The sequence below is a fragment of the Heterodontus francisci genome, chromosome 22 (assembly GCF_036365525.1).
Source record: "Heterodontus francisci isolate sHetFra1 chromosome 22, sHetFra1.hap1, whole genome shotgun sequence".
Taxonomy (NCBI): domain Eukaryota; kingdom Metazoa; phylum Chordata; class Chondrichthyes; order Heterodontiformes; family Heterodontidae; genus Heterodontus; species Heterodontus francisci.
The window spans coordinates 42,902,140-42,923,579 of record NC_090392.1 but is presented as its reverse complement, the minus strand read 5'-3'; the positions used below and the strand labels follow the sequence as shown (position 1 = coordinate 42,923,579).

Sequence of the window (21,440 nt, the reverse complement as noted above, 5' to 3'; positions counted from 1 at the left end):
TCTTCCACAGGTGCTGCAGAGAAATTTGTTTGTTGGGGCTGTTGCACAGTTGGCTCTCCCCTTGCGCCTCTGTCTTTTTTCCTGCCAACTACTAAGTCTCTTCGACTCGCCACAATTTAGCCCTGTCTTTATGGCTGCCCGCCAGCTCTGGCGAATGCTGGCAACTGACTCCCACGACTTGTGATCAATGTCACACGATTTCATGTCGCGTTTGCAGACGTCTTTATAACGGAGACATGGACGGCCGGTGGGTCTGATACCAGTGGCGAGCTCGCTGTACAATGTGTCTTTGGGGATCCTGCCATCTTCCATGCGGCTCACATGGCCAAGCCATCTCAAGCGCCGCTGACTCAGTAGTGTGTATAAGCTGGGGATGTTGGCCGCTTCAAGGACTTCTGTGTTGGAGATATAGTCCTGCCACCTGATACCGAGTACAGTAACATTAAGCTCCATCTCCATGGTATAAATTACTACAATCCAGGATGCCACTGCACATCCTTTCCCAATGAAGATCTGCACATCCTTTCCCAATGCAACGTCACAGAAAACAAGCTGATTATATAATGCTAAAAAAGAAGCTTCCTTATCAATCAAAATCAATAATGCTGGCTGGTTAGTGTGAATTTGCAGAATTCCCAGCCTACAAACAATACATCCTTCATCTGTGTAGCTCACAGGTCAAGGGGCACAGGACTCTCTGCATTGTCCTCTAGTTAGTTGAAAAACAAAGAACATTTCTCCTCTTCAAAAAAATGCCCACTATTTAGGGGCAGCAGTTGGAGGATCTTAAACCGAGCTTCATTGAGACTATTTGTCACTGAGTTGGACAGTTACAATGTATAATTTAGAAATTTTATAATTTACCCAAAATAAAGCAGACAGTGCCTCCCCCACGAACACCCAACCCAAACCAAACCACACCACTACCTCTGCAACACATCCCATCTCAACCCCATCCCACCCCATCCCCCCCTCTCATAAAGGCTCAAACCTCTCAAACCTTGTCCCTCCCTCCCCATCCGCCTCAGCCCAGCCCATTCCCCTGACAATTCTAAAGGGGATGCAGGAGCAGAGGGACCAGGGGGTATTTCTGCACAAATCGTTGAAGGTGGTGAAGCAGGTTGAGAAGGCAGTTAATAACGCATACGGGATCCTGGGCTTTATAAATAGAGGCATAAGAGTACAAAAGCAAGGTAACTATGATGAATCTTTATAAACACCAGTTTGGCCTCAACTGGAGTATTGTGTCCAATGTGAAAGCATTAGAGACAGTGCAGAAAAGTTTTACGAGAATGGTTCCAGGGATGAGGAACTTCAGTTACATGGAATGATTGGAAAAGCTGGGGCTGTTCTCCTTAGAGAAGATTGAAAAGCTATTTGATAGAGGTATTCAAAATCATGAGGGGTCTGGACAGAGTAGAGAGAAACTGTTCCCATTGGCAGAAGCGTTGTGAACCAGAGGATACCGATTTAAGGTGAATGGTAAAAGAACCAAAGGTGACATGAGGAAAAACCTTTTTACACAGCAAGTGGTGCGCATCTGGAATGCATGCCTGAAAGTGTGGTGAACGCAGATTCAACTGAAGCTTTCAAAAGGAAACTGGATAAACACAAGAGAAAAAAACTGCAGGGCTATTTAAAAAATGGTGGGGGAGTGGGACAAGCTAAGTTGCTCTTGCAGAGAGCCAGCACGGACACGACAGGCCGAATGGCCTCCTTCTGTGCTGAACCATTTTATGATTCTATGACTCTGTGCCATAAAGCACCAGCAATTTCACCCGACTGCCCAGACGTACAAACACCCTTCAAGTGTCAGGCGTGGTTCAGTAGTAATACTCTTGCTTCTAAGTCACAAGGTTGTGGGCTCACGTCCCACTCCAGGCCTTCAGCACAAAAATAAAAACTTACAATGAGTATGTGGCCCACTGGAGGAGATGGATTTGGGATAAGATTTTAAACCAATGCCATGCCTGCCCTTTCAGGTAAAGGATCCCATGGCATTACTTCAAAGAAGAGCAACGAGTTATCCCGTTTCCATAGAACCATAGAAATATTTCGGCACAGAAAGAGGCCATTCAGCCCATCGTGTCCATGTCGGCTGGGGAAAAAACTAGCCGCCCAATCTAATCCCACCTTCCAGCACCTGATCCATTGCGTTGAAGGATACAGCACTTCAGGTGCATGTTCAGGTACCTTTTAAAAATACTGAGGGCTTCTGCCTCTACCACCGTTCCTGGCAGTGAATTCCAGACACCCACCACCCTCTGGGTGAAAAAGCTTTTGCTTATGTCCCTTCTTATCCTTCTACCAATCACCTTAAATCTGTCGCCCCTGGTAATTGACCTGTCCGCTAGGGGAAACAGGTCTTTCCTGTCTACTCTATCTAGGCCCCTCATAATTTTATACACCTCAATTAAGTCACCCCTCAGCCTCCTCTGTTCTAAGGAAAACAATCCGAATCTTTCCAATCTTTCCTCATAACTGCAACTTTCGAGTCCTGGCAACAGTCTTGTAAATCTCCTCTGTACTCTCTCCAGAGCAATTATGTCCTTTCTGTAACGTGGTGACCAGAACTGTACGCAATACTCCAACTGTGGCCTAACCAGCGTTTTATACAGTTCCAGCATTACATTCCTGCTTTTGTATTCTATACCTTGGCCAATAAAGGAAAGCATTCCATATGCCTTCTTCACCACTCTATCTATCTACCTGTCCTGCCATCTTCAGGGACCTGTGGACACGCACTCCAAGGTCTCTCACTTCTTCTACCCCTCTCAATATCCTCCCGTTTATTGTGTATCCCCTCGCTTTGTTTGCCCTCTCCAAATGCATTACCTCACACTTTTTTGTATTGAATTCCATTTGCCACTTTTCCGCCCACTCAACCAAACCATTGATATCATTCTGGAGTTTACAGCTATCCTCTTCACTATCAACTACACGGCCAATTTTTGTGTCATCATCAAATTTCCCAATCATGCCTCCCACATTTAAGTTCAAATCATGAATATATACCACAAACAGCAAGGGACCCAACACCAATGGAAACAGCTTTCCATTCACATAAACATCCGACGACTACTACACTTTGTTTCCTGTCACTGAGCCAATTCTGGATCCAACCTGCCACATTCCCCTGTATACTATGGGCTTTCATTTTACTGACCAGTCTGCCATGTGGGACCTTGTCAAATGCCTTACTAAAGTCCAGGGAGACCACATCCACTGCACTACCTTCATCAATCCTTCTTGTTACTTCCTCAAAAAACTCAATTAAGTTCGTAAGACATGACCTTCCCTCAACAAATCCATGCTGACTGTCCCTATTTAATCTGTGCCTTTCTCAGTGGCAGTTTATCCTGTCCCTCAGAATAGATTCTAACAATTTACCCACCACCGAGGTCAGACTGACAGGCGTGTAATTATTTGGTCTATCCCTCGCACCCTTTTTAAACAACAGCACAACGTTCACAGACTTCCAATCCTCTGGTACCGCTCCTGTATCTAGTGAGGATTTGAAGATGATCCTCCGCGCATCCGCTACTTCCTCCCTGATTTCCTTTAACAAACTGGGATGCAATCCATCCAGCCCTAGCAATTTATCCACTTTCAAGGATGTCAGACCCTCTAGTACTTCCTCTCTCATTATGCTTATTGTATCTAATATTTCACACTCCTCCTCTTTAACTACAATGTCTACATTAACCCTCCCCTTTGTGAAGACAGAGACAAAAAAACTCATCAAGAACTCTGCCCACATCTTCTGCATCCATGCATATGTTCCTTCGTACATCTCTGATAGGCCGTACCCTTTCCTTAGTTATGCTCTTACTCTTAATGTACTGATAAAACATTTCTGGGTTTTCCTTGATTTTACCTGCCAATAATTTTTCATGTCCTCTCTTTACATTTCTAATTTCCTTTTTTACTTCACCCCTGCACTTTCTATACTCCTCTAGGCTTTCTAAAGTATTAAGATTTTTGTGATCGTCATAAGCTTTCTTTTTCTGCTTTAACTTAGCCTATAAGCTTCCAGATAACCAGGGGGCTCTAGATTTGACAGTACCACCCTTTGTATTTGTGGGGACATGCCTACACTGTGCATGTACTATCTCGCTCTTGAATGCCTCCCACAGGTTTGCCACTGATTTGCCTTTACGTAGATGTATCCAGTCCACTTTCACCAGGTCACCCCTCAGTTTCTTAAAATTTGCCTTCCCCCAATTTAGAACTTTTACTCCTGTTTTATCTTTGTCCTTTTCCATGATTATGCTAAAACTTACTGTATTATGGTCACTATCTCCGAAGTGGTCACCCACTGTTACTTCATCCACTTGCCCAGCTTCATTACTGAAGATTAAATCTAGAATTGCGTCCCCTCTCATTGGGCTTGTTACGTGCTGGCTAAAAAAGCTCTCTTGAAGGTAGTTCAAGAATTTTGTCCCCTCTGTGCCCTTCACACTGTTTGTATCCCAGTTGATATTGGGGTAGTTGAAATCCCCAACTATTATTGCCCTATAGTTTTTGCACTACATATTTGTTCTTCTACCTCCCTCTCCTGGTAGTGTGGCTGCCCCTTTTTTATTTCTGAGCTCCACCCATGTAACCTCATTTGATGATTCATTTAGCAATATTATCCCTCCTCAAAGCTGTTATTGATTCCTTAAACTAATAATGCTACACCCCCTCCTTTTTTACCTCCCTATCCCACCTGAAAACTCTATATCCAGGGACATTGAGCTGCCATTCTTGCCCCTCCTTAAGCCAAATTTCCGTTGTAGCAACGATATCATGTTGCCATGTGTCTATCTGTGCCCTCAGCTCATCGGCTTTATTTATTATACTCCTTGCATTTAAATCTCCCTTTCACACTGCCAAATTCCTGTGCTGCATACTTTTTAATCTTTGCTTCTTCTGTCTTTCAGAGTCACTCACTAATTTTCTGCCTCCTGTTCTCTGCCCTGAAATTGTCCTATCTAAAACGGCGCTCTGGTTCCCATCCCCCTGCCAAGCTAGTTTAAACCATCCCCAACAACACTAGCAAACCTTCCTGCAAAGATATTCATCCCAGTCCTGTTCAGGTGCAGACCGTCCGGCTTGTACAGGTCCCACCTTCTCCAGAGGTAGACCCAATGCCCCAGAAATCTGAAGCCCTCCCTCCTGCATCATCTCTTCAGCCACATATTCATCTGGTGTATTTTCCTATTTCTATACTCACTAGCACGTGGCCTTGGCAGTAATCTGGAGATTACTACCTTTGAGGTCCTGCTTGCTAATCTCATTCCTAACTCCCTAAACTCAGCCTGCAGGATCTCATCCCTCTTTCTTCCTAGATCATTAGTACCAATGTGGACCACGACCTCTGGCTGTGTACCCTCGCCCTCCAGAATGCCCTTTAGCCGCTCGGTAATATCCATGACCCTTGCACCAGGGAGACAACATACCATCCTGGAATCCCGTCTATGACCACAGAAACGCCTATCTGTTCCCGTAACTATAGAATCCTCTATCGCTATTGCTCTCTTGTCCTTTCTCCTCCCTCCCTGCACAGCTGAGCCACCAATGGTGCTCTGGTCATGATTCTCACTGCAGAACTCTCAGAACTGAATACCGGTTAGAAAGTTGGATGCCCTCTGGGGACTCCTGCACTATCTGCCTTGACCTTCTAGTCTGTCTGGCAGCCATCCAGTCCCTCTCTGCCTGTGCTCTCTTAAGCTCCAGGGTGACTACCTCCTGAAACATGCTATCCACGTAGTTCTCTACCACGCGAATGCGCCGCTGTGACTCCAGCCACTGCTCAAGTTCTGAAACCCGGAACTCAAGCTTCTGCAGCTAGTGACACTTCCTGCAGATGTGTTCGTCAAGGACACATGGTGCATCCACGACTTCCCACATGTCACTGGAGGCATATTCAGCTTGGCCGAACTGCCCTGCCATTACTTAGCTTTACAAACTGAATATTGCTAATGTAATAAGTGAAATAACATCAGTTACTCGCCAATCAGCTTCTTCCCCTGTACCGCGGAGGCCAAAAAGGCAGAAAAGAAAGACTGCAAAGAGCACATCCTTCCCCTAGTCAGTAAAATCCCTCACACACAACTCACAGCCTCACTGTGTCCAAACAGCGCCATCCTAATTAGTAATTATTAATAAATTACACTAATTAAAACAAAACATTAGTAGTACTAATCAAGGTCGCTATTCGAGGGTTTAAAAACAAAAACTTTCTTCCCCCTGATTTTTTAAGCTTTTTACAGGTAACAACAGCTGTTACTTACCAATCGATCAGCTTACAGATCTCCTGTGACGTCACTGGTAGTTTTTTTCCTCTTTTCAAACCCAGCGTGCTCAAACACAGCTCGAAAGCCTGCTGCCGCTCCAGTCTAAGGTAAGGGCCTGGAGTCCCGCTCTTTATTTCTCCAGGTCCCGCTTCAGATCCAACTCCTCCCAGGTCCAGCGCCGGCTGCTGCTGCTCCGATCTGAGGTCCTGGCTGTAAAGCACTTGAGGGCACCCTTTGGTCATGTAAGGCGGTATATAAAGTGCAAGCTGTTTTTAAAATTTCTATTCTCTTGAGACTTGTAGCCTCCACCATCCTCTGTATTTCCCACAGTCAAAGGCCTGCTCCAGGCTCTGTCCCGCTGCAACTGGTTACAAGGCCCATAGTGACAGTACCGGATTTTCACACAGCTCAGCCTGAACACCTGGTCATCAGAAACCTGTATTCCAACATTCCACAACACACAGCCCCTCTCAACTGCTGCTCACCATCTTAAAACAACAAACCTACTGCACCTTAACCCAGTACCTGCCGTACAATCTGTTCAGCAGTTGAAACATAATCCTGTCTTAACACAACCCTTAACTTAAACTAAACAAATGTCCATCATAGTTTATCTTCCTATTTAACCGAGCCGAGCTTCCGACCCCATATCTCTTCATTACCGAGTCTGCCCACTTCCACGTTCATAAGATCACCCAGCTCTATCCCTGCCTCAACTCATGTGCTGCTGAAACCCTCATCCATACCTTTGTTACTTCTAAACTCAACTATTCCAATGCTCTCCTGGCCAGCCTCCCATCTTCCATCCTCCATAAACCTGAACTCATCTAAAACTCTGCTGAACATAGCCTAACTCGCACTACGGTGCTCATCAATTACAATGGCTCCCAGTCCAGCCATGCCTTGATATTAAAATTCTCAACCTAGTTTCCAAATCACTCCATGGCGTCACCCCTCTCTGTCTCTGTAACCTCTTCCAGCCCTACAATCCTCTGACAACCCTGTGCTCCTCCACTCTGGCTTCTTGTTCAACCCCAAATCTGTTCACTCCACTACTGATAGCCAAGCTTTCAGCTCTGAGCCCTAAGCTCTGGAATTTCCTCTCTGCCTCTCACTCACCTCCCTACCTCTGACCAAGCTGCTAGTTAAGTGTCCTAATGTCTTCTTTCTTCACTCAGTATTACTGTTTGTCTGACTATGAACCTGTGAAGTGTCTTGGGATATTTAACTGCTTGAAATGATTCTTTGCTATGATCTGGAATGCACTGCCTGAGATGGTGGTGGAAGCAAATTCAGAGAATTACAAACAGCATACAGTGCAGAAACAGGTCATTTGGCCCGAATGATCTACGCCAGTGTTTATACTCCACATAGCCTTTTTTCCTCATGTGCTTATTGAGTTTCCCCTTAAATGCATTTATGCTATTCACCTCAGCTACTCCACATCATAACTGCTCTTTGGACTTATTAGAAACTTTCAAAGGGGCATTGGATAAATTCATGAAAAGGAAACATATGGGGAACAAACAGGCGAGTGGGACTAATTGGATAGTTCTTTTAAAGAGCAGGCACAGACAGAATGGGCCAAATGGCTGCCTTCTCTGTTGTAAAGTGCTATGAATGGCACTAAAGTATATAAATCTAAGTTGCTGTTGTCTAATCCACCTCAAACTATATGAATTTCTGCATCAACAGCTCAGAAGGAACTTCTCTCCAGAGAACTCTCCAGAGTTAACTTTTCGCAGACGCCATGGAATATGAAAGAGGGAGAATAAAAGTAGATTTTGGAGCCAGAAATAATTATCTATTTTTAATTCCCCAGTATAACAGAATCTGCAAACAGGAGTGCAAGTTGCACAGCAATTTATAAAACATTATAAAAGCCCGACACAGAAAATGGGATTTCAAGGTTTTTTTGCGAGCACTTCAACCACAGCACATTCTGAATACAAGAATCAAGAGTCAAGGATGAGTAAAGCCAATCAACTCATTAAGTTCATCTCTCTAGTTTAACTCTCCTTTTCAAGCATTCAAATATATTGTGAGCACCTTATCAATTCAGTTCCATTCATAGTACTGATGATCCACACTCTCCAACCAATGCACATTACTCTTTATATGTCTCATTTGCTTCTTGTCTGCGTTTGTTATTGCCGATCTAAATCCTTTTGCTATACACTCTTTTTTAATTTGTACATGTGATGTGGGCATCGCTGGCTAGGACAGCATTTATTACCCATCCCTAATTGCCCTCAAGAAGGTGGTGGTGGTCCACACTAAGATCCATTTTATGGCCAGAAAAGTTCCATATTTTGCGGTATTACAATCACTAATGTAAATTAGAAACAGAGGATCAACATACTGACATTGCAGGACAGACACATCACCACCCACAGTCTGAGCATCAACACAACCTACACACTGTACAACTATCTCACACCCAGGGAATATCCTGTGCAGCTGTCTTTTCCACGACACACATCACGTACACACCCACACACCCTGCTCACACTAACATCCTGCACACAAGAGCTCACACCCTGCAACACATATGCCTTAAACTTTGTTTGTCTAGCACAAAATCTGTAGCCCTGAATCATACAGTATACACCCAGCTCCTCCCCAGTGTCTCTTCACTGAATTCCAGTGTGCTCCCCCGGGCCTCAGGCCCGAGGCCCTCCAACCCCCCACCTTACACCCAGCATGCTGACAGCTCATTCCCAGTGTCCCTCCTCTGATGCCCAGCATGTGCTCCCATTCACACCCAGCAAGCTCCCCACAAGCACCTCACTCCCACCAGACCATTCCCAGTGTGCCATCCCAATCACTCCCACTAACCCCCCCCCCCCCCCCCGATTATTCCCAGTGCACCCCTGGGGTCCCTCCCAGTGTGCAATCCAGATCACTCCCAGTGGCCCCCCCAGATCTCTCCCAGTGGCCCCCAATTTGACCCAGTGTCCCCACCCAGATCACTCCTTGTACAGTCCCCAAGGATTCACTCCCAGTGCCCCCCCCCCCCCACTCCCTCCCCGATTACTCCCAGGGCACCCCGGATCACACTCAGTGACCCACCTGGATCACTCCCAGTGCGCGCCCCCACCCCCCGGATCACTCCGAGTGACCCCTCCTCCCCCAAGACCATTCCCAGTGACACCCCACTCCCCTCCCTCCCTCCCTCCCTCCCAGCCTGCCTCAGCCCCGGGATCACTCCCAGTGCCCCCTCCACCCCGCAGTGCAGGTGCCTCTCCGGCCGGTGCGCTCCGCGATCACGCGCGGCTGCTGCCCTCAGTCCCACAGACGGCCCCATGGATCCTACCTGCCTTCTCTGGCTTTTCCCCCAGCTAATTCCGGACTCCGCTACACCGTCCGACCTCCATCTCCTCACCGCTCACTGAGAGAACCAATCAACCACAAACCGCGACTCAGAGCCGCACTCACCACCCGCCGACCGCAGTGTTAACGTCAGCACGTACAGCTCCTCCCGCAGCGTCGGCACGCACAGCTCCTCCCGCAGCGTCGGCACGCACAGCTCCTCCCGCAGCGTCGGCACGCACAATTTCCCTGGTAGCGTTGTGAAGGAATCCGGCAATAATGAGCGGTTAGAAGGGTTATCTTCCTATGAATGAGGGATTTAAAAATTCTAAAAACGGGTTCATCTTCCTAAAAGATTAAAAAAAAGTTCATCTCTATAATACTAACTGGACATGAGCCTCAGTGAAAAAGCTTGCCTCAGTTTTGCTCCATAAAGGCAACTTTTGATAAGATGGATTGGCTCCCTAATGTCGCAAAACTCATTGATAACAGTTTTGCAAGCTATCATGAAAGCTACCACAGTGTAATTGTTGGTAAGATGGTTTTATGCTGAAAGCTCTAAACCACAGTCAACTGATTTTTTGGCAAACCAAACCAAACCCAAAAACTGAATTATAATCTTGAAACACAGTTACATGACTAATGAAAGATTGTCCATCACAAAGCTCGCAGTTTGGTTTTCTTAGAAAAGAGGCTTTGAACTTATCTAAAAATTAGTAGTTATACAGCCTTTCTTAGGAATCAAAGAGGATAGACCTTACCTAGAAATTAACAGTTATGCAGTCTTATTTGAAAAATAAATGGGGACAAACTTACTTACAGTTGAGATAACACCTCTATAGGTAAGAAATTAGTTATGCAACTTAAAAAACAGTATAAATATTGGAAGCACATATTGGATTTTTAGATTTGTTGGACTCGCTGCAGCATCTCTCATGGTAAAGGTAATGATAAATCTCCCCTTAGCTGGGACAGAGATATCTCGCTAACTCTGTAGTCTTCTACTTGGGGATTAAAGGTAAATGTTACTTTAATAACTGTTGGATATCCTACTTAAATATTTTACTGTAACAATACTTAGATTTAAAAATTAGATTCCCTACTCAAAACAAGATTGTACTTTCTATCTTTTCTAGAACTATTAATGTTGTGATTGACTGTCTTACCAACTATTAATTGCATGTTCTGTTCTTTAATAAACTTTTTTAATATAATTTAGAAATTATATTGTCTCACATAGTGTTCTGTATTGCTAACTCATGAAACCGTCTCCATACATTCTTTGATGGGGTGGTACATTACTGAGGAGAGATTCCCGGGTCCTCATAATATCCAGGTTATTAAAATCTGGCTGAAACTTATTTAAAAAAAGGCTATTTGGAGGACAGTAATATTCTCAGCTGGTTCCTTTCCTTTGGGGAGAGTGTTATCAGTCCTTCAGACCCATTCAAGTGTCTTTAGGATATTCTTTCTCAACCTTAAGTTGAGAGTGATCATCTGAGAAGTATGCCTGATCCGGGATAGTCCCAAAAAGGGGCTAGGATTATAATCCACTACAGCATCAGCACACACGGCAGACCTGGTAGTGCCATCACACACAGCAGTGCCAACACGGACAGCAACCCCAGCAGTGCCAGTATGCACAGCACCCCCGGCAGTGCCAGCACCGACAGCAGCCCCGGCACTGCCAGCACAAACAGCACACCCGGCAGTGCCAGCACACACAGCACCCAGGCAGTGCCAACAAGGCCAATGTCCCCGACAGCATCAGCATAGGCAATGCCCCTGGCAGCATCAGCACGGACGGCACACCTGGCAGTAGCAGCACACACAGCATCCCTAGCAGTGCCAGCACGGTGAGCAGCCCCGGCAGCATCAGCACGGACAGCGCCTGGGCAGTGCCAGCACAGCCAACGCCCCAGATAGTGTCAGTACGGACAGTGCCCCCGGCAGCATCAGCAGGCACAGCATCCCCAGCAGTGCCAGCACACACAGCACCCCCGGCAGCACCAGCACGGACAGCAGTCCCAGCACGGACAGTGCCCCTGGCAACGTCAGTACAGACGGCATCCCCGGTAACATCAGCACACACAGCACCCCTGGCAGTGCCAGCACAGACTGCAGCGCCAGCACGCACAGCGTCCCTGGCGGCTTCAACACAGACAGCACCACCGGCAGCCTCCGCACGGACAGCACCCCCGGCAGAGTCCGCACGGACAGCACCCCCGGCAGCGTCCGCACGGACAGCACACCTAGCAACGTCAGCACGGACAGCACACCCGGCAGCGTCCGCACCGACAGCACACCCGGCAGCGTCAGCATGGACAGCACCCCCTGGCAACGTCCGCACCGACAGCACACCCAGCAGCGTCAGCACGGACAGCACACCCGGCAGCATCAGCACGGACAGCACACCCGGCAGTGTCCGCACGGACAGCACCCCCTGGCAACGTCCGCACCGACAGCACACCCAGCAGCGTCAGCACGGACAGCACACCCGGCAGCATCCGCATGGACAGCACACCCGGCAGCGTCCGCACGGACAGCACACCTGGCAGCGTCCGCATGGACAGCACACCCGGCAGCGTCAGCATTCCAGATTGAGATGGAAAAAGCAGTAATGTCAACTTCACTATCTGATAAATCAAAAGACAAACTCTTAAAAATCAAAAGCTTTGATAGAAAAATCTTGAGTTGCTTTTTAACAAAACTATATGGATTAACCATTGGTTTGGAAACCTTCTAAGTGACATATTTAATTGCTATGTCAGAGCCCTTTTAAAAAATTATATTACTCCACGCTTGGTCATAATGAAGCCTAATTTCAAGACCAACATCCTGCATCCCAAAAACACCTGAAAACTGTCTGACCAAAGATTGAATCCAGCCACTTCAGGTGTCCAATGCCTGCCTAAGGTGGGCATTTGGCCCCTTGCATAAACCATTAAGGGGGCCTAATGCCCGATTTAGGGCCCCTCTGGGAAACTGGGATGCACAGGGTTCAGCCCTACTACCACCAATGGAGATCTCCAGAGGTCAGGCCTTTAGTGTAAGGGTCTGAAAAGGTTAATGTTTGAGACAGTGACAGTCATCCGTCCCACTGTAACAATGATGATGATGTAGTAGTCATATGGGTAATGGACTCGGAAGAAGCATCATGAGAGGTGCTAGCAAGACATGCTTAAGGAGAGTGTATATAGTTGTGTAAATACAACAAACGAGTTATTATTTAGACCCACACAGACTCCGAGAGTTCTATTGACACATCTTTCGCATCTTAATCTCTATCAACAAAATACAATATGGTGGTAGCGGTGAACACTCCCAAAGAATATTGGAAGAAGTACAGGAGTGCCAAAAAACTGCAAATCTTGTTGGGAGACTGCGAAGATCTCCACGGCTGCTCCGTAGCCACACAGGCATTCAGGCTGCACCACAGAAGCATGGTGGTCTGTGAGAAGAATCCAGGTCCAACGATCAAACGCTGCGAGTCACAGAACTGAGCAACGGTTGGGGATCGGGTGAGAACCCTTTTGAAAAGGATAGAAACATTGTCTAAGGGTGCATTGGGCAGGCAAATCGGGGAGAAAGCTGATCCCTCACAAACAGCAGGTCGGGAGTTGGCGGCCATTACTCGAGCACATCGCAAAGCCGAAGCGTAGGAAACCTCTGAAAAGTGCGAGAACTCCTGAAAAGTGCAGGAAAGCCCGAAAAGAGCGGGAAGACCTCCATTAAAGCAACAAAAATTTCTAAATCGTAAGGGAACTCCCTAAAGAGTTTGACAAAGGATGGATTCAAAATACACCATGCCTGCAAGCTTTCAGAATTCAGAAGGGTCCAATCAGATGTAGAATTGGTTTATGTGGAGAAAAAGATTTCTAAGTTTTAAAACAGCTTCTCAGTTACACACCAAATCTGAAGCAGAGCAAGTAAATACTGTACTCCATGGGTGCAATTGCTGATGACTTGATCATAAGACAAGGCATCAATGAGGCTTCCAACAGTTTGATAGCTTTATACAAGCCTTCAATAAATACTTTAAGAAGCAATAAGATCCGGAAAGAGCAAAGTTTAATAAAAGGATCCAGAAGCTGTGCAAATCAATGGATGCTTTCATTAATGATTTGTACAGATTGGCAGAAAGATCTGAGTATTGTTATAGTCAGGTGAGGCGGGGTCGAAGGGCTTCCTTCTTTTTCCTCTCCTTGTTTGACCACAAGAGGTTTAATTCCTTCTTAAAGTGGATGTACTTGCCAAGTCAGTGAGTTTTTGATTATTTACGTTCAATGATCATAACAAGAACCAATCGGACTCATTTTCTTGAGTTTAACAAAGAAAAAGGTTAGCTTTATTGCACTTAAACCGATATAAGTAAAATAATAAACTACGCTCCAACTTTTACACTTGAGGTTCACACACACACACACACACACACACACACACACACACACACACACACACACACACACACACACACACACAGGTTACAGAGTGGAGAAGGGTAGATTTGTCGAGTTTGAGTCCATAGAAAAAAAAAGGAATGTATAGTCTGTGAAATTTAGTGATTCTGCTGGCTTCTAGCTGAATTCTGTGGTCCTGAGGCTTCTGGTTTGAAGAGATAGATGGTTGATTCGGTGGGTCTCTTGGAGACAGCGATGCTGATGTTTTCCTTCAAGAGGTCTCTGGTTGTAGCCAGAGTATGCAGAGGTGGTCAGTCAGCAGGCAAGGTTTGAAGCTTGCAAACTGGAATGGAGAGAGAGAGAGAATAGAGGGACCCCCTCTTGGGTCTGCACTTGTCTGAGTCCAGATGTGTGTCAGCCTGCTGCAGAGAGACACCAGCTTAAAACACACAGATGGGAGGCTTGTCACATGACAGTCACACAGTGATTCAAGAATGGTAGTTAGCAGTGTATTTCTTCTTCCAACCAAAACAGCTCATGTCTGGGGATTCCTTTCTCACAACCAGGGTCCCATTGTTCAAGTAATAGTCTTGATGCCTCACTAATGGGAACAGGCAGTTCCCTTAAATTTCCCAGGTCTTGGTTCTTGTTTGGTCGGTGCAGACATTTTATCTCCATCCTCACAGGTCTTGGAATGTAGGATGCAGTGTTGCAAATTAGGTGGCACGTTGGCATGGCACCTCCTCACCATATCAGTCTCATACTGTCATAGCCAGGCTCGGGTTTAGTTTTTTCATTCAGAATGAATCTGTGCTGAGTTAGACTCTGGATAAAGCATCGGCTATCATATTGTTTTTCCCTACAATGTTGATAATCTTTAGGAGGTAAGATTACAAAAGCAGGCTCCATTGAAAAAGCCTTGCATTCTGGGTTTTGAATGTGTCCACAAATGTCAAAGGATTGTGATTGGTATAAGCCACGGTCTCTCTAGATCCATTTTGGACATATACCTCAAAATGTTTGAGAACCAGCAACAGTCCCAGGGCTTCCTTCTCCAATGTAGATTATCTCCTTTGAGGTTTGTTTAATTTTTTAGAGAAATACCCAAGTGATCTCTCAATGCCTAATTGATCATCTTGGAGCAGAATAGCACCTACCCCTAGGTCACTAGCGTCAACTGCCACGTTAAATGGTTTGCTATAGTTTGGAGCTACCGGCTCCGGTTTGTTGGTTAAGATGACTTTCAGCCTCTCAAAAGCTGTTTGGCAGCTCCTTGACCACACTACCTTTGCTTTTTTCTGTAACAAGTTAGTGGGGCGGCTATAATGCTGATGTTAGGGATGAATTTTCAGTAAAACCCACACATCCCAAAAATTGCATTATTTCCCATTTGGTTGTGGGGACAGGAAAATCTATCAGCGCCTGCACCTTTGCTGCTCTGGGCAGTACTTGCCCCTGACCCACAATATGCCCAAGGTAAGTTACTTGAGCTTTAGCAAACTCACTATTTGCAAGATTTACTATGAGGTCAGCCACTGTAACCTTCAGAAGAGGGCTTTTAACTGGTCTAAGTGCTCCCCCCAGGTGTCACTGTACACTAACAGATCATCCTACACAATTGGGCAGGCCAGCCACTAGCTGGATCATCAGACTTTTGAAGGTGGCTGGGGCATTTCTTAATGCAAAGGGCCTCACCTGGCACTGGAATAAGCCATCTAGGATGACAAAAGCCAAGATCTCTTTAGCTCGGTGGTTAAGGAAACTTGCCAGTACCCTTTTACCAAGTCTATTTGGGTTCTGTAGGTGGCGTTTCCTACTCTATCTGTACAGTCTTCCAGGTGGGGAATTGGGTAGGAGTCAGCTCTTGTCACTGTATTAACCTTTCTGCAATCACTGCAGAGCTTTGTTGAGCCATCGGGCTTGGGCATGAGCACAACTAGGGATCTCCAGCTGCTCTGACTGGGCGCAATCAGCTTGTGCTCCAGCATATACTGAATTTCCTCCTGAACCTGGGTCAGTTTTCTGGAACCTAGGCGATTGGGATTTTTTTTTATGGGACGAGTCTCTCCTACGTGCACATCATAAAGGGTTAGGGTTGTGCACCCTGGTGTGTCCCTTTAAACGCTGTGAGCAGCCTTGTTAGGTCTCCTCTCTATTCTGCATTTAAATAGGAGAGTACGGTGTCTAATTTCCCTAATATGTCAGTGTTAGCTAACCAGATGGTAGGAGGTTCGATTTTGGAATCCTCCAGGCCTCCCTCTAACTCGTCCTCACTGTCCCTTTCGCCCTCCTCTTTCCTGACTGCCTGACAGACCTGTGCTTGTTTTTCCCCTTCCTGACTGTGATACCATTTTAACATATTGATGTCACACAGCCTTTGCCTTTCCAATGATCTGGGGTGTCAATTCTATTATTCACCTGGCTAATTCTCTTTCGTACTCAGGTACGGGCCACGGAACCAGGCTTTCAATGGTTCGCCCTGTATTGGTAGTAGCACTAACACATGGTGTCCTGGCAGAATGTTCTAGCCTTGGCATGTTTAACCGCCTGCCTTTTTATAGCTGTCTGGGAGGTTTTTAGGTGTTCCTGAGCCACTGCACAGGCTCTTGTGAGCCGTTTTCAGAACAAGGGGATGTATTCTAACAGGGAAGATTGGTCCCTGTGTCCTAAAAACATCTCCTTGATTAGTTTTAGAGGACTTCTCACCTCGTGTCCATAAACTAATTCAAAGGGATTAAAGACTCATTGGGTGACACCCTGGGAGCAAACAGAAGGAATGCCAGTCCTTTGTCCCACTCATAGCAGTATGCCCTCATCATTGTCTTTAGGGTCTGGTGGTACTGCTCCAAAGCCCCTTGTGACTGTAGGTGGTAGGATGAGGACTTTAGCTGAGTTATGCCCAGATTACCAATGAACATTTGAAAAATAATGGACCTAAAATTTGTGCCCTGATCTGACTGGATCTCCCCAGGCAGCCCATATCGGGTGAAGAATTCGGTAAGCCCCTGCACCACTACCTTGGCAGAGCTGGGTTTTTAAAGGAATGGCCTCTGAAAATCGAGTAGCCACATCCATAATGGTGAGAAGATACTGGTAGTCTCCTTTTGTTTTTGGCAGGACCCCAGCACCCTGCTGAATGGTTCCCCAAAAGCCGGTATGGGAATTAGGGGTGCAGGTTTTATTGCAGGTTGAGGCTTCCCCACAACCTGGCATGTGTGGCAAGTCTTACAGAACTTCACCACATGCTTGTGGAGTTTTGTCCAGTGAAAAAGCTGCCTTTTGCGGGCTTCAGTTTTTTGGATACCGACATGTCCAGCCATTGGAATTTTGTAGACTATTCTTAATATTTCCCTACAGTACCTTGGCGGCACCAGTACCTGATGAACCACTGTCCACTTTTCATCTACAGGTCTGTGAGGAGGTCTCCACTTCCTCATCAGCACCTCGTTCTTTAAATAGTAGAACTCTGGAACTCCCTCTGCTTCAGCTTCAGTTTGGGTATTCTGTGCTAACTTTTTAACCCTGGGTCGGCTTGCTGAGCCTCGACCAAGGAAGACCTGCTGAACATTTCCTTTTGTTCCTCTAAATTCCTGAAGAGGATTTTGGATAACCAGACAGCAGGATCATTCATCTGCAGTGCCTCTGACGGAGCATGTTGGGCCATGGACGGTGTCACCACACAGTCAGGGAAATTGCCAGGAACCTTTTCCTGTAAATGCTTTGTCTCCCTGGCCTTGTTTGGTCTCTCTAAGACCACTGGGAAAGCTGCCACCTTCTCCCCCGCCAGGCCATTACCCAGGAGTAGGTCGACCCCGTCCACAGGTAAGCTAGGGACAAACCCCATGGTTAGCAGTCCTGAAATAAGGTCTCACTTCAGGTGCACCCAATATAAAGATATGGGCATATACATTCTCCCGATACCGTTTACTAACATTTAGCATTCAATGTACTCTCTGGGGGAAAGGTCATGCCTTTTCCCTGCAGAAGGGATTGGGTGGCCCCTGTGTCCCTAAGTATGACTCTGGGCGTACTTGCCTCACTCGAGGGGTATGAAGTCATTTTCCTCTGGACACAAAATCCTGGTAACTCTCAGGAATTTTGTTAAGTTCTCCCACACTCACAACGGTATGTTCACTGGGTTTTACTGCCGCAGTTAAATCCACAGCCTGGTCTGCTATGCTTTCCATCAGGGCCCCTTTTCCTGCACTGGTCTGGTGCACCCTAACTAATCCTATGGGTTTTCCCTGTGACTTCCTGCAGTCAGCTCGAAGGTGACCTGCCTTGTCACAATACAGGCTTTCGGGCGTCACTCCTGTTCTCAGCACCTTCCCTTTTGGCCTGAGGAGGGCCCCTGCATTTCCAGCTCTCTCATCTCGCCCATGGCTATTCATCCTCCCATCACTCTCCTACCTTTAATTGTTTTCAGGTTTTTGGAGGTGACTAGGGAAGGGTTTCCCTTGGGGAAAGGGTTTGTGGACAAGCACATAATCATCAGCCAAGATTGCTGTTGCCTGGCTCTTGGAACCTTTTGTTCCTCCATGTGTTTTTTTATGGAAAGGGGAAGTGAGTTCTTGAACTCCTTAAGGAGGATCACCCCTCTGAGGTTTTCGTAGGTGGACTCTATGTTAAGTGCCCTTATCCATTAGTCGAAAGTGAGTTGCTTAACCCTTTCAAACTCGATGTAGGTTTGTTCAGGCTGCTTTCAGAGAGTTCTGAATTTTTGGCGTTACACCTCTGGCACAAACTCATATGCACTCAGGATAGTATTTTTGGTCATCTCATAGTCTGATGAATTCTTGACAGACAATAGGAAATAAACCTCATGGGCTTTTCCTCTTAATTTGTTTTGCAGTAGCAGGGTCCAGCACTACACTGGCCACTTCAACTGTTTTGCAAGCTTTTCAAATGAGATGAAAAATGCTTCCACATCCCCCTCATTGAACTTTGGTATCAACTGGGAGAACGTTAAGAGCTCAGCACTCGGTCCTGAGCTAGGGGTAGTTCCCTCACTTACGGTGCCTTCACTGGATATATTGAGTCTTCCCCTATTCAGTTCAAGCTGCCTTAACTTGAATTCCCTCCCTTCCCTTCCTGGAATTCTCTCTCCTCCTCCTTCTGGAATTCTATTTCTAGTCTCTGCTGTTCCAACTGTATCCTGGCTAATGTCATGCTGTCTGTTTCAGATTCTATATCTGTCTCTGGTTCTTCAATGTCAATTTTAAAATGGTTGGCCTCAGGTTTTAGGTTTTCATGTTTCCTAGCTTTTGGAAAGCTATTTATCTCTAAGTACCTAGCTATACTCATTATCTCTTCAACGGATAGGGCTTTTAAATAGTCCCAAGTTACTTCACTCTGTTCTTGGAAGGTACTGGCTCCGAATGTGGACATTTTAGTACTTTAGCACTGAAAACCACAAGAAAACCTGTACTGAAGTTTTTAAATTATTTCTAGGGATCAATTTGGTTTCCCACTTCCAATTTCTTGTCGTCTTTAGGTTTGATCCCAGACGAGCCCCCAAATTTCTGTTATGGTCAGGTGAGGAGGGGTTAAAGGGATTCCCTCTTTTTCCTCTCCTTGTTTGACCACAACAGGTTTCATTCTTTTTTAAAGTGGATGTATTGGCCAATTCAGGGAGTTTTTTGATTATTTACATGCTATGTTAATCTGTTAATTGTGTATCAATTGTGTGATTATATGCAGGGGGAGGGTGTTAATTGGGGTCTTACTTGAACACTTATAAGTAGAAACTTACTGAGACTGGGGAAGGGCTTTGAATGAGGAGCTACATGTTTGTCATCCTTTTACTCTGTACAATAAATGGGAAACTAAATAAAGATAGGCTCCAACATTATCCTTCTATAACAAGTTTTCTGGAGCTTAGCACTATGATCATAGCAATAATCAATCAGACAGGTTTTCTTGAGTTTAACAAAGAAAGAGGTAGCTTTGTTGTACTTAAAATGATCGAAGTAAAATAATAAACAATGCTCCAACTTTCACACACACATACACACACACATTTGAGGTTCACACGCACAGAGAGAAATAGGTTATAGAGTGGGGAAAGGTAGATTGGTTGAGTTAGAGCCAATAGAAAATAAAAGGGTATACAGTCTGTTCAGTTTGGTGATTCGGCTGGTTTCTAGCTGAATGTGGTGGTCCTGAGGCTTCTGTTTTGAAGAGATAGATGACTGGTTTAGTGAGTCTCTTGGAGACAGTGATGCAGATGATTTCCTTCAAGGGGTCTCTGGTTGCAGCCAGAGTATGCAGAGATGGTCAGTGTGCAGGCAGGGTTCGAAACTTGCAAGCTGGAATGGAGAGAGAGAATGGAAGGATGCTTGTCAGCCTGCTGCAGAAAGATATCAGCTTAAAAAACACAGATGGGGGGGCTTGTCACATTACATTCACTCAATGATTTAAGCATGGTAGTTAGCAGTGTATTTCTTCTTGCAACTAAAACAGCCCATGTCTGGGGATTCCTTTCTCACAACCAGTTTCCCATTGTTCAAGAAATAGTCTTGATGCCTTGCTAATGGGAACAGACAGTTCCCTTAAATTTCCCAGGTCTTGTTTCTTGCTAGGATGGGCAGACATTTCCTCTCCATCTCACAGGGCTTGAAATGTAGGATTCTGTTTTGCAAATTAGGTGGCCATCTTAAACTGCTAGCAAAGTCACTTTTTATCTGTTCTTTTTTAATTCCTTTAAAAATAATAAATTCAAGTCTCCAGTTAGTGGATTAAAAAAATTATCATTCAACATAGCACATTGGCGTAACAATATGGAGAACTGAAGTCTGAGTTGATAGGGACTGAATAGTAGCGGAAATAGCTGATGCGTCTTTATCAGCTCTCTTACAGTCAAAAGATGACCTCACCTTCGAGAAAGCGATTCAGATGGTGCAACAGGTAGAGGTCCAAGGACAAAGTATAGACATCCTGCTGGTTGAAGAGAAGCCTTGTGTCAGAAAAAATCTGATGACTGTACAGTTCCTGAAGTCCATAACGGAAAAGCAATCTCCAGATAAGAAAGTACACTCAGGTGGGAATGCGCATGACGCTGTGAAACCCTGCCAACGCTTTGGCGCCAATAAGACCCACAGGCGCGACCAGTGTCCGGCTAGTAAAGAATAATGCTTTAATTTTAAAATGAAAGGCCATTGCGGAAAGATGTGCCAGAGCAAGACCCCTTCTTACAAATATGCCAAACAAAAAGTTTTCACTCAAAGAGTTGTGAATGAAGTGGAACAACTTCCATTGGAAGATAAATAATGATCCCAATAAGGCATTCTGGACGGCAGACATTTATGTCAATGCACATAGTACTAATTTCAAATTGGACACAACTGCAAGTGTCACAGTGTTGTCAGACCAAGAGCTGTGTTTGTCGACAAATTACTTGCAACCAGCAGATACGCAGTTACACTGTCCAGGAGGGATTGAACTGAAG

The 21,440-nt window shown here is 45.7% G+C and overlaps 1 protein-coding gene across 6 annotated transcripts in view; it reads right to left on the bottom strand.

Annotated features, from left to right (window-relative positions):
* Window positions 1–9,746, bottom strand: part of arhgap32b (Rho GTPase activating protein 32b) — a 645,931-nt gene extending 636,185 nt beyond the window's left edge. For 5 of the 6 annotated variants that reach the window (XM_068053766.1, XM_068053771.1, XM_068053770.1 and 2 more), the window contains exon 1: window positions 9,598–9,739. The gene's annotated coding sequence lies outside the window, so the exon portion shown is untranslated. Of the gene's footprint in view, window positions 1–9,597 lie in introns of all 6 variants that reach the window. The other variant, XM_068053769.1, reaches the window with a different exon arrangement.
* Between the last annotated feature and the right edge of the window lie 11,694 nt (window positions 9,747–21,440).